Source organism: Ochotona princeps, chromosome 1 (genome assembly GCF_030435755.1).
Source record: "Ochotona princeps isolate mOchPri1 chromosome 1, mOchPri1.hap1, whole genome shotgun sequence".
NCBI classification, from domain to species: Eukaryota; Metazoa; Chordata; class Mammalia; order Lagomorpha; family Ochotonidae; genus Ochotona; species Ochotona princeps.
Window position 1 is genome coordinate 93646639 of NC_080832.1, and position 12874 is coordinate 93659512.

The 12874-nt window shown below is 41.8% G+C and overlaps 1 protein-coding gene and 1 non-coding gene across 6 annotated transcripts in view; one reads left to right on the plus strand and one right to left on the minus strand.

Annotated features, from left to right (window-relative positions):
• Positions 1–12874, plus strand: part of DST (dystonin) — a 434986-nt gene that overhangs the window by 46217 nt on the left and 375895 nt on the right. The gene's annotated exons all lie outside the window — the stretch shown is intronic.
• Positions 5376–5478, minus strand: LOC118758439 (small nucleolar RNA U13). The gene has a single exon (XR_009246737.1). It is a non-coding gene; the product is annotated as a small nucleolar RNA U13 (small nucleolar RNA).

Genomic DNA, 12874 nt, shown 5'->3' on the forward strand with positions numbered 1-12874 from the left:
CACCCGGCAGAGCAGGTGTATGGAAGGAGATGGCATCTCCTGGATGGTGAGTTTGTTCACTGGAGGCCACATCATCTAATTTAGAGTATTTCCTCACAGTTGGCATCCGAATGCTTTTACTGAATAAGTTAGTGAATTATACACAGATGAAATACAGCTTATGAAATGAGTGGCACAATTAGGAAGTAACACAGAAATCCAGAGAATGGATGGACAGTAGTCCCCCTGTCTCCAAATGGGTGTTTAAGGAACAAGTGCTTTATGAAAGAGTTGGGGTTGAGTTGGCCTTTAAGAATAGAAACTGGGCCCGGCGGCCTGGCCTAGTGGCTAAATTCTCATCTTCAATGTGTCAGGATCCCATATGGGTACTGGTTCTAATACCTGTGGCCCCGCTTCCCATCCAGCTCCCTGCTTGTGGTCTGGGAAAGCCAGGGAAAGCCTGGGACAACCTGCACCAGCATGGGAGACCTGGAAGAGCTCCTGGCTCCTGGCTTTGTATCGGCACAGCTCTGGCCATTGTGGTCACTCAGAGAGTGAATCATCGGACAGAAGATCTTCCTCTCTGTCTCTCCTCCTCTCTCTATATATATATATCTGACTTTCGACAAAAATAAGTAAATATTAAAAAAAGAATAGAAGCTGACCAGACACTAGAGGGTAGGTCTGGGAAGAGGAGAAGCAGAAACCGTGAGGACTGCTTAGCTGTATGGACTTAGATGAGAGAATAAGACAGATCTGGGAAAGTACACAGGGGTCAGAATGCATTCCAGATGGTCCTTGATTTAAACTTTATTATTATTATTATTTTTTTATGGAGACACTTAATAGATTGAGAAGCATGAGCAAAACATTTTAGGAAGATTAAACACATGCAGGGTGTATCAGAGGAACAGGAGAGGAAATAGTTAAGTACCTGCTGGGTGTTAAGAGATTATGGCCTAAACTTTTTTTTTTTTAAGATTTAGTTATTTTTATTGGAAAGTCAGATATACAGAGAGGAGGAGAGACAGAGAGGAAGATTTCCCGTCCAATGATTCACCCCCCAAACGGCTGCAACGGCTGGAGCTGAGGCAATCCGAAGCCAGGAGCCAGGAGCCACTAGCCTCCTGTGGGTCTCCCACGTGGGTGCAGGGTCCCAAGGCCTTGAGCTGTTCTCACCTGCCTTCCCGGGCCACAGGAAGGGCGCTGGATGGGAAGCTGAATCGCCAGAATTAGAACCATCGCCCATATGGCATCCCAGCGAGTTCAAGGCGAGGACGTCATCCGCTAAGCTATTGTGCCAGTCCCATGGCCTAAACTTTGACCTCACTTGTATGACTTTCTTCGCCAGCAGCTGAGGATCAATGGCTGACAGGGAGTCGGGGAATACCTTCACCCTCCTTCTCCTGAAGGATCAACTGTAAGAGACAGGGGAGAGTGTGAGAAATGGCAGGGGAGGCTAATCCTTTGCTTGGGCGCAAAGCAACACCTGAGGCATGCTCGTTAAGGCAAATAGAACTCACCCCCTCTATCTGAATGTTTCTTCCATCTGTTGTCCTGGAGACCCTGAGATTGTCAGAGTTCATAGCCTGGGGTTTGCTGGCTCCTTGTCCCATGATTCCTGTACGGTCTTCTGAAACCTAATCACCTCTGCTGACATTTTCCTGTGTGCATGTCATATATGAGCTTGAACTGAGGCTTATTTCCTCTTTGTTGTGGGGTGCAAGCGAGATCACTCCAGACATGTCTAAAGTTTATTAAGGAGTCTTTATTAACCAAGCTTGGTGATAATAGAGCACAATAGCAAATCACAAATCCATACGGCAATCCACCCAATCATAATCCAACCAAACATAATCCCAAAAGGAACAAATGTTCATTATCCTTAAGTCCATCCATTAAGCTGAAGACCTATGTCCCAGCTTCCCCAACAATATAAGTTATCCTAAGAGACATGCAACAAATGACCGGGACACACTCACAAATAACCTGGACACACTCACAAGGAACCTGGACACACTTACAAAGCTGCAGACATTCACCTTTCTTTCCCTGGCTTCTTTGCCCACATTCCACTACTGTTAGACCTCACCTCTCCTGGAACTCCTGACAGCACACAAACCAGAAACAACATTATAATAACCATTGCCCACCTAAGCAGTACACAGGGACCATGCTTAGGGGATTACCTGTTCTGGGTCAGCCAAGAGTTGAGGTGCCAGAGTAATGGAAGCACCTGGCCAGAAAGAGAGTAAGAGTCCCAGCTTTACAGACCTTTTAAAGGGGCTTGTGAGGGGCATGGTTACACAACAATGCAATACCAAAGTGTTGTGGGCTAAGGAGTTGATTAGTGCTCCTTGGGCTGGGCAGGAACAGGAACTGGGCTTGTAGCTAAAAACACCTAGACTAATTGGATTTGTCTGCATCCAATATGGTGGCTAAATTAGGACGTGGGGGAAGTGGTTGAAGATGGAATTATCATTCCATTGGTGGTAGGACCCACCTTCAGGACAGAGGGTAGGGGACACAGCCAAATTTCATTTGCCCACTGTCAGTGGGTGCTAGCTATCCATAATACTCTTGTGGATTTGGTTAAATCGCAGCTGGTAGCACCTGTAAGAGCCATTCTATTTGATGTGTGTCCATAGTCCGTGCCTTTCTGCATACACATTTGGAGAAAATCATTGTTGTTACCCCATACTGTATGGGGTATACATACTTTATCTGTAAAAGCAGCTCTGATTGTGGCTTATGGATGGACTAAAAATAAATGAGCTTTGGCAATTCAAGATGATTTGAATGTCTTCATATCAAGCACTGCAGGCATTTCTAGTGGTAGTGGGAATCAGAAGTAAGCTTGTGAGTGAGGAGTACTGGAACAGAAGTAGCTACAAAGGAAAAGGTGAATCAGACAACGTGATTGCAGTTTCAGCCGACTTCCAGTGGGACCAGCCCCATGACGACATCACATGTACTTCAATGTCTTTGACTGCTCTAATCTCTTATTCTGAATTCACAATTCATACTCAGATGCCTATAAAAAATATGTAAAGGAGATCACTAATATTAAGAATTATTTAATGATTTTAATATTAGTGATTGACTATTAATAATTAATCTTAGTTAATAATAGACAAATTGTTATTAGCAATTCATTTGTGTTTTATGTCACTCCACTGGAGAATTAAATGTTCCTGAGGTTGAGTAAACAAAAACATCTGTCCTGGTTTCCTCTTGATAATATGTCTTGGTATTTCTATTTCATATTAAGACATGTCAGTGAGTTGTTTAGGTATTTTCCTTTGCTTTAGAGCAGAAAAGGTCTTTGAGAGGGTTGGTTGGCATAGCAGTCACAGCACTCCTGGGGTCCCCTAAGCCCTTGTTGGAGTGCCTGCGTGTGAGTCCTGATTCCATCTCCCTGCTGATGTAGCCTCTTGGAGACAGCAGTGGTGGCTCCAGTCTTTGGATCCCTGCCATGCTTGTGATGGACCTGGAGTAAGTTCAAGTACCTGGCTTCTGCCTTCAGCTCTGGGCATTTGAGGAATGAACCAGCAGTGGGAGATCTTATTGTTCCTCTCTCTGGCTTTCAAATAAATATAAATAAATTAAAATAATAGCAAGAGCTCCTGCACTTACTGTACACTTACTTCAGGGGTGAATCATGAGACTTGTTCTCTGAGCTCGCCCCTGTTTTTTTTTTTTTTTCTCATTTAATCTTCCCAGAATTCTCTGGTGTGGGTGCTCACTTTCTGGAGGAGGAAACTCACCAGGGTTCATCAGCTGATAGATAATGAGGCTAAGATTTAGTCCCAGGCACAGATGACCTGAGCACTCTGAAAAGATGGAGAAGTTTAAGTAATCATATTCCCGTTAAATCACAGATACTGGTTCTGGCCCCTGCCACTCTTTCCTGTCTAGCACCCTGATAATATGCCTAGGAAAGGAGCAGAGGGTATGGGCCAACCACTTGGGTCCCTAAACCCACATGGGAGAGCCAGAAGAAGCTCCTGGCTTCTGGCTGTCTGTTGCCTGCTCCAGCCCTGGCTGTTGTAGCCGTATGGAGAGTGAACCAGTAGATAGAATATGGAAGATCTATTTCTCTTTCTAACTTTGCCTTTAAATAAGTAAATATTTTTTTAAACAGTTTCAGAGCTAGAAAATAATCCAGCACACTGCCTCTACTACAGTTGCATTTCACTGATGCTACTTTTTGCATACTGCAGCAAGACACAGCTATATTTTCTCTTTAGTAAGAGTCTGGCATTTCTCACTGAACTCAAAAATATCTGTCCAAAAGAAAGCAAGGGCTAACCCTGAAACTAAAAGTGAACACTTCTCAGATTGATTTTGTTCTGTGATGTAAATAATATCTGTGTATATCATGTCTGCATATGAGCCATATTGTATACAAACAGGAAGATATTTGGCTATATTTATAGAAAACAGTTTTTATAATTGAAGTAAATTTTAACAAAAGAAATAGGATAGCTTGCAGGTTATTGCCCAAGCTGTTTCAGTGGGTCCTGTCCCCTTGCTAGCAAAACAGTGGCCTGTAAACTTCTGTCCCCCTACATTTGGGCTCCCACCATAAGCAACTGGATTATTGAACTTGACAGTTTTGACTTAGGAGTTGGTAAAAGGACTGGGCTGACACAGGTAATTGGGCTGGGTGGCTGCTTTCTAAAGTGGTATATGCAGGGGAAGAGGTGGGATTGGGTGGAAATAATAATTTCTGGGTTGGGTGCTTAAGATGTCTGTATGGAATACTGGCTTCAATACCCAGCTCTGCTTCTGACTCCAGATTCCTGCTAATGCAGACCCTAGTGGGTATCAGGGATGTCTCAAATGATTGAGTTCATGGTATCACAACGGAGATCTGGACTGTGCTCCCAGCTTCATTCCCAACTGTGGGCTCTCTTCACTAATTGAATCAGAGGATCAGAACTGTCTCTTAGATAAACAAATATTAAAAATTAACACCGCTTTGGACATGCTAAGTTTGAAATCCAGTCTATCTGGGTTTTCGTGTCTGGATTTCCTGGAGATCTGAGTCTGTATTTGGGAGTCATTAGTCCTTGAGACTGGATGAGATGACCTCTAAGGAGTGATTATTGGTAGCAAAGAGAATGGGGTTGAGCCCTGTCTTCTAGTCGTGAGAGCTTGAGAAGAGGACTGTCAAACTGAATTAAGAGTTCTGTGTGCATATGGAGCTGTCACCTAACTTGAAGTGTAGACAGCCTGTAATCTAAGAGAAGTAGCTGAGTCTCAGGCAATCACAGCTTCAGTCTCCATAAGTACCAGTTGTTTAAATGAGGTCCAGATAAGACAACCACCAAGCTTTCACCAATTGAGCCTCTCTGTACCTCACTTCCACTTTTTTTTTCTTTTTTACTCCACGTCAGACAGGTAATATGCCAATGTTGTAACAAGGTTGGGGGAAGGCACATGTCACAGAGATGTGTGTAAGTCTAATCATCACTTTATGAACCACAAAAGGATCTCTCGCTTCCACTTTCTTTTAAAGCTCTGGCTGTGAATATAACGTGTACATGTGATAAGGTACAGGATCCAAACCATTTGTGGATTGGGCCACTGCCTAAATCTAGAATTGTAAATAAAAGGCAATGAAGGGGCTCGGCAGCGTGGCGTGGTGGCTAAGGTCCTTGCCTTTGTCCCATATGGCCGCTGGTTCTAATCCCGGCAGCTCCACTTCCTCTATATCTCTCCTCCTCTCAGTATATCTGACTTTGTAATGAAAATAAAATAAATCTTTAAAAAAAAAGGCAATGAAAATATGTAAAAATTAAATTTGTTATAATTTTCTCTTTTAATGGGAGTGCTTCACATAGACATTTCAGTTTTCCCTTGGAAATAATGAATGTCTTAAGCATAGGGAGTCCAGGATTCTTGTTCTCTTTTTAAAAAAATTCATTTAGTTTTTATTGGAAAGTCAGATTTATAGAGAAAAGTTGAGATGGAGAGAAAGATCCTCCATTCACTGGTTCTCTCCCCAAGTGGCCACAAGGGCCAGAAATAAGCTGATCCAAAGCCAGGAGCCAGGTGTCCCCTCGGGGCCCCAAGGCCTTGGGCTGTCCTCATCTGCCTTTACTAATCACAGTTAGGGAGCTGGATGGGAAGTGGAGCATTGGGACATGAAGTGGCGCCTATATGGGATCCCAGTGCATGCAAGGTGAGGACTTTAGCCACTAGGCCACCGGGCCAGGCTCAGAGAGTTCAGGGCTCTTGACTTTGACTGAAGAATATCCACTTCAGGTCAAGAAAATACCACTGTGGGGTCCGGTGGCGTGGCCTAACAGCTAAAGTTCTCACCTTGAACGCACCGGGATCCTATATGGGCGCCGGTTCTAATCCCAGCAGCTCCACTTCCCATCCAGCTCCCTGCTTGTGGCCTGGGAAAGCAGTCGAGGATGGCCCAAAGCTTTGGGACACTGCACCTGCGTGGGAGACCTGGAGGAGGTTCCTGGTTCCCGGCTTCGGATCGGCACAGAACCGGCTGTTGTGGTCACTTGGGGAGTGAATCATCGGATGGAAGATCTTTCTCTCTGTCTCTCCTCTTCTCTGTATATCTGACTTTGTAATAAAAATATATGTATATAAATCTTAAAAAAAAAAAAAAGAAAATACCACTGTGGAAGAGAACAGAGGAAGTAGAAGATTGGGATTTCCCAGTCTTGGTCAGCACTCTGCATTCCTTTCTGCTGAGCCCCTCCCTTGGCTCCCCTGCTCTTTTCCCTTTTGTTTCTGTGTTTCAGCCTTGGGATTGCGTTCTGCTTTTCTGACTGTAGTGTGGGTTGTTGTAAGACTGTGGGACATTTTATCATTTGTGGAATATTTTGGAACACTGCACGTTTAATTTTTTTTTTTTTAGTTTAAAATTAGTATTTGAGGTTATCTGCATCGTTGGGAGATTGCTGTAATGTAGGAAAGTCTAACAGCACACGTCCTTGATTCTGACAATGTGGCAGGGTGTTTCTCGTTTCTTTCCTGCTTAGGTTGTTAAATGGGCTTGCTTTTCCTTTTTAAGTGTGTAGGACCAGGCAGCTTTGTTTGCATAACCTCAGTACACTTCCCCTTCTGTGGAAGGTTTGACTCTGTAGCTCGTACCTTGGTTTTGCTAATTAAAATGGGAACTCCAGAGTCCTTCAAGGAAATGTTTCCTTTTCCTCTTTGGAATTTGAAAGAATAAATTAATAAAGTCAAATTTCTTCTTGTTAGCTGCTTGAGAAGAATCTCACTGAATAAACTCAGGCTTTATTACATAGTTGTACCTGCCTTTTTAGGTTCTCAATGAAAGAACTCTTATAAGAGGTTTTATCTCTTAGAAATTTGTGCTTATCAGGTGTGCAAATACAGGAGCGTGCAAGGCAGTGGACTAGACTGAGTGGACAGTGCTGCTCTAGACAAGGTTTACTCTTCCAAACAGCTCATGAAGCAAGTTTAAGTTAGTGAGGGGATTCCTGTGCTCAGCTTGGAAAACAGTAAGAAACTGAGTTTGTCTTTCTGACGCATTATTCTTACCAAGGTCATCATTTTGAAGCGGCAAGGCCTCTTGCCATCTTTTTGTTTTTCTCTTACTGGATCTCAGGATCACCTGTTGTGTTGTCCTCAAAACCTTTAACATGTCATCTGTGAGTAAAGGAAATATAAAGAATGTAGATAGGGCCCGGTGTGGTAGCCTAGTGGCTAAAGTCCTCACGTTCAACGCGCTGAGATACCATATGGGCGCTGGTTCTAATCCCGGTAGCCCTGCTTCCCATCCAGCTCCCTGCTTGTGGCCTGGAAAAGCAGTTGAGGATGGCCCAAGGCCTTGGGAGCCTGAACCTGTATGGGAGACCAGAAGAGGCTGCAGATTCCTGGCTTTGGATTGCCTCAGTTTCAGTCATTGTGGCCACTTTGGGGAGTGAGTCAAGGGATGGAAGATCTTCCTCTCTGTCTCTCCTCCTCTGTTTGTCTTACTTTGCAATAAAAAAAAATAAATCTTTTTTTTTTAAAAGAATGTAGATAGCCACTTAAACCTTATAAGTAACTATGGACCATTGTGAACAAAGCACTTTAAAAGAAAGCCCCTTCAAGAGAAAGTCTAGCTCTATTACACTACATCTGACTAGAATAGTCCTTAAATTACTTAGTGAATTTGGGAATAAATCTCTTTATTTCAAAGAACACAGCCAGGGTCCTGAGTTGTGGCATAACAGGCTAAGTCTTTACCAACAACAATGGTGCCAGTTTAAGTTCTGGGTGCTCCACTTCTGATCTGGTTCCCTGCTCGTAAACATGAGAACACATCAGAAGATGTCCCAGGTCCTTGGATTCCTGTACCCGTGTGGGAGACCTAGATGAAGCTCCTGGATCCTGGCGTCATCCTGGCCATTGTGGCTGTTTGGGGAGTGAGGCAGCCAACTAAAGATTTCTTTGTCCCTCTCTGTTAACTCTGACATTTTAGTTAGTAATTTAGGTCTTTAAAGGACAAAATAATGCAATCATAGCTCTTGAAGTTCTTTTCTGCGTTTAACAGCCGTCTCTGCTTGAGACAGAGCTTTAATCTTTGCCCTACATCTCAGTTTAAGATCATTTCCTGTTGTGTCGTCTGCAATGAGGCTGATGTGTATCCCACCTGCTGCTGTGCTCCTTTCGGTGTTGAGGTTGAAGGGGATGTTGGGAGTTAGTATCTGAGTCAAAGGCTCTCCTACCGAGAGAGTCCACCCTGCACCAGTGCTTTTGGTTTGAAAAGTCTTGCATTGTCTAAGCTGAAATTAGCAGCAAGTTATTTCTACTTGATTATCCATACGTTGCGTGTTTTCTATGTCTGTGGTTCCATCTCTCTGAGCCTTTCACTCTTAGGTCGAAAGTCTTAATTGTTTTCAGTATCCCCTTTGTTGACCTCTTCCAAACCACCTCTAAGTGAGTAGTTAGGCTCTGATTTCTCTCAGTATTACCTTTTTTGTTTGTTTGTTTGTTTGTTTTTTGAAGTTGAGATTGATGAGTGTGGTTCAAGAAAATCAAACTACTAAAATCGAACGTCTCTGAGAGACAGAGAGAGACAGACAGAGACAGAGAGAGAAAACGCAAGTGCTTCTGTACCCTGCTTTGTTCTCCAGTGCTGGTTAGACTGAGGCTGCAGCCAGGAGCCTGAACTCAGTCCTGCTTCTACTGCACAGTAAAAAAGGATGAGAATATCAGTGGCTTGAAGTACACCAACATATTTAAAATGTGGTAGTTAAAAGAGATAATTTTATTGGTGACCTTTGGAGAATGCTAGGAAACCAGCTCACTTTGCCAAAAAGTGGTAACGGGGAATCATGAACCTGACTTCGCTGCAAGAATTATTCCAGGGGGTAATCAAATAGTGGTTGAGGAAAATCGAACCCTAAGTAAATAATGAAGCCAGGCTGTGATCATCGGTGATTGCCAAAACCCGCGAGAAAGGTAACCACCCCGTGTGCCTTCTGATGGAAGAAACACAAGGGTACTTTTCAAAAAATTCACAGAAAATGAAAAAAAGATTTCTTTTTAAAGGATTTATTTATTTACTTGAAAGACAGAGTTAGTGGGGCAGGGAGAGAGATACAGATAGATTGATACCGTCCGTCTGCTGGTTCATTACCCAAATGGCTACACAGAGCTAAGATGGTCTGAAAGTAGGAACCAGGAGTTTCTTCTGGGTTTCCTGTGTGGGCACAGGGGCCTAAGTACTTGGGCCGGCTTCTGCTGCTTCCCAGGTCATTAGCAGGGAGCTGGATCAGAAGTGGAGTAACTGGAACTTGAACAATGGTGACAGAAGTGGAGACTAAACCTACCATCCCGCAGACTTCTTCCCAAAAGGTAAATTTATTTTGAAAGCTGTAAATCTGAAAGGTCCTCAGAAATTCATGGAAAAGATACATTTTGAAAAAGCCATGAGTAGGTTTCACCTTTTATTCTTTTTCACCAAAATCAACAATCTTTTAATTCTATGTTTCTGTGAACTTTTTTTTCATATTCTTTGTACTTACAAAATTTTATTGCTGAAACAATTAAACCTAAATCAGACCAAACAGCTTTTTTATTTTTCAAAATGATTTGTTTTCTTCACAGGAAGAATTACAAGGTGAGGGGAGGGAAAGATAAAGCATGAGGAATTCTTCTGCAGTATCCAGGGCTGGGCCAGGCTGAAGTGGGAGCCAGCAGCTTCTTTCGGATCTTTGATGTGGATGCGGGCAGCCAGGGACTTGGAAAATGCTCCACTGAGTTTCCATGTGCCCCAGCAGGGAGCTGGAGCAGTGCCATGCGGCACCTTCTTTTTCTCTTCTTTTGTTTTCCCGCTCCTCTTTCTCATCTCCCCTCCTCCTTATTATTCTTCTATCTTTCTTTGCGTGTCCCCTAAATAAAAGCATTAGGAAAGAAGCAAACTGACTTTTACGTTGCCAATACATTGTTTTTGGTTTGATAGAGTAAGTCTAGATTTTTGTTAGTAACACTTTTCAGATTTGCATATTTATTACTAGGACTTTACAAAGAGAGAAGACAACATTTGCACAGATGACTTTTGTTGTTTTTATGCATACTTTTAAAGAAAACAGCGTGTAGAAATTGTACATACTTATGGAGTACTAGGTGATTTTTATTACATTTGTACACTGTGTAATGTTCTCATGAGGGCAAATATGTCTGTCTGAAAATTTTTTTTTCAGTGGCAGAATATTAATCTTCTTCCTAATATTTGTTTATTTCTTTGAAAGTCAAAATTACAGAGACGGGAGGAGAGGCAGAAAGGGATCTTAGATCCACTGGTTCGGTTTCCATGCTGGAATCAGCTTGAAGCCAGGAGCCAGGAGCTTCATCTAGGTCTCTCAGGTCAGGGTCAGAGACCCACAGACTTGGACCATCTTCCACTGATTGCCCAGACCATTTGCAGGAGACTAGATTGGAAGTAGAACAGCTGGATTCAAGCTGGCACCCATGTGGGATGCTTGGCTTTATTTGTTATCCTAGAACACTCTTCCCCCAAATCTTCTCTTGTTGAAAGAAAAATGTACAGCACATTATTGTTACCTATAGTCACCCTATTGTATACCAGAACTGCCTTTTACTTGTTCGTAGCTTAGTATTCATAATCAGTCTTTCTCCATTCTCACTCTGCCTGTTCTCCCCAGTCGCTGGTAAAAACCAGCCTACTCTCAATTGCTGTGAAACCAACTTTTCTGTATTCTGTGTGTGAGTGAGATCATGCAGTACTCTTCTTTCTGTTCCTAGCACATCTCCCTACTTCTTTTGTAAACAAAGAACTGTTTGCTTCTTAGGTGGCTTTTTACTTAGTCATTAAAAAAATCATAAGCGTGAATCGTATCATTGTGATTATTATTTAAAAAGCAATGTAAAATCACAAGGAATTGTATAAACATTCTACTGTTAATATGTAGAAGCCTCTTTTTCCTGGAGTTACTATTTTTGTTCTTGGCACATTTATTGATGTGAGAATAGAGTCATTATGGCAACAACACTAACCCAGGAAACAGTATGCCATGTCACTGCTTAGTTTTGTCTTGCAGAAATTCAAGTAACACTTGACCTAACAATTTTTTTTTGTAGTAGGTAGAATTACATTCCATTATTATTTTGTTCTAACAAGATACACTTAGCTTTTCTCACAGTGCTCATGAAATTTTGATGATGACTAAAATGCAAGATATTGAGTTGCCTAATCGATCGAGTTAATCTTTAGTATTGACAGCACATTCCATTACGTGGCCCTATTCAGGAGATAGTTTTCCGATGGTAGATTATTGGTTTTCATTTTGCTGCTCACACTTCTGCTGTTCTGGTGCTGTAGGGGAAGAATGGCCAGTAATTTATTTATTTATTTACAGCTGTATTTCAAGCTTAATTAAGAAATGTTGAAACTGCCATTAAGATGCTCAGGAGTTATCTGTGAATTATGTGTATATGATAGCCTTATTAGAAATGGGCATGGAAACTGAAAATAGAGTATAGTTTTTAATTGCTTTGCCAAAAGCAATAAAATGTCCTGTTTAACTTCTCTGAAACTAGGTGTCTGGGTGAGAGTATTTTTAAGATGCAGTGGAGTGTTTCAGGACATGTTTTCCTACTATTAATTTTCATCACTTGCTGCTACAGAAAAATAATTATTTTTAAATGGCAGTGTCAGTTTTAAAATGAGCTCCTTCCTTCAGCCACCGGAAAAACCATTCTTCTTGAGCTATGATGATAATCAGTTGTGACATTATCATTTTCAGGCTTTTCTCCTCTTTTTTATCCTAAGAATGTTAAATGAGCATTAACTGTTTCAGAAGTTTCAAAGGACAAAATTACATATTTAACCTAAACATATGCTTTAAAGTAGAATTCTGTGATCATTTAGGTCTTTGCAGTAAACAAGAGATATCTAAAAAATCATCACTCAGGATTCTTGGCACCTTCACTCCTTTTTTTTTTTTTTTTTTTTTTTTGTTCTGTGAAACAGAAGGTTAGCTACCCACTTAATAAAGTGTGAGCTAGAATTAATCAGATTTGAGTTCTGTTGTAGACAAATAATAAACTGTAATTTTTTTTGAAACCAAGAGAAGAATGCTCTTGGATTAAATATCAGAGTGTCGACCTCTTTTTGACTTGTGTTATTGCTTGGTTTTTGCAACAAAAGACTGTGTAGGGTTGAAATGTTTTTGGAATTCTATGACCCATTAAAAAGCTGTAGGATTCCACATTTAATGTAAAAATAAGCTGTTGGGCCTGAATGTGCGAGGTGGAGTGGGAAGATGAGTCATTTGGATGTTAGGCAGGGTCCGATGCTTTTGGTAACCACTTACTGTTTGCTTTGTACTCTTTGTGATTTTCGCTTGATCTTGTATTTCTTTAGGTTTTTAAACTTGAAGTAGTA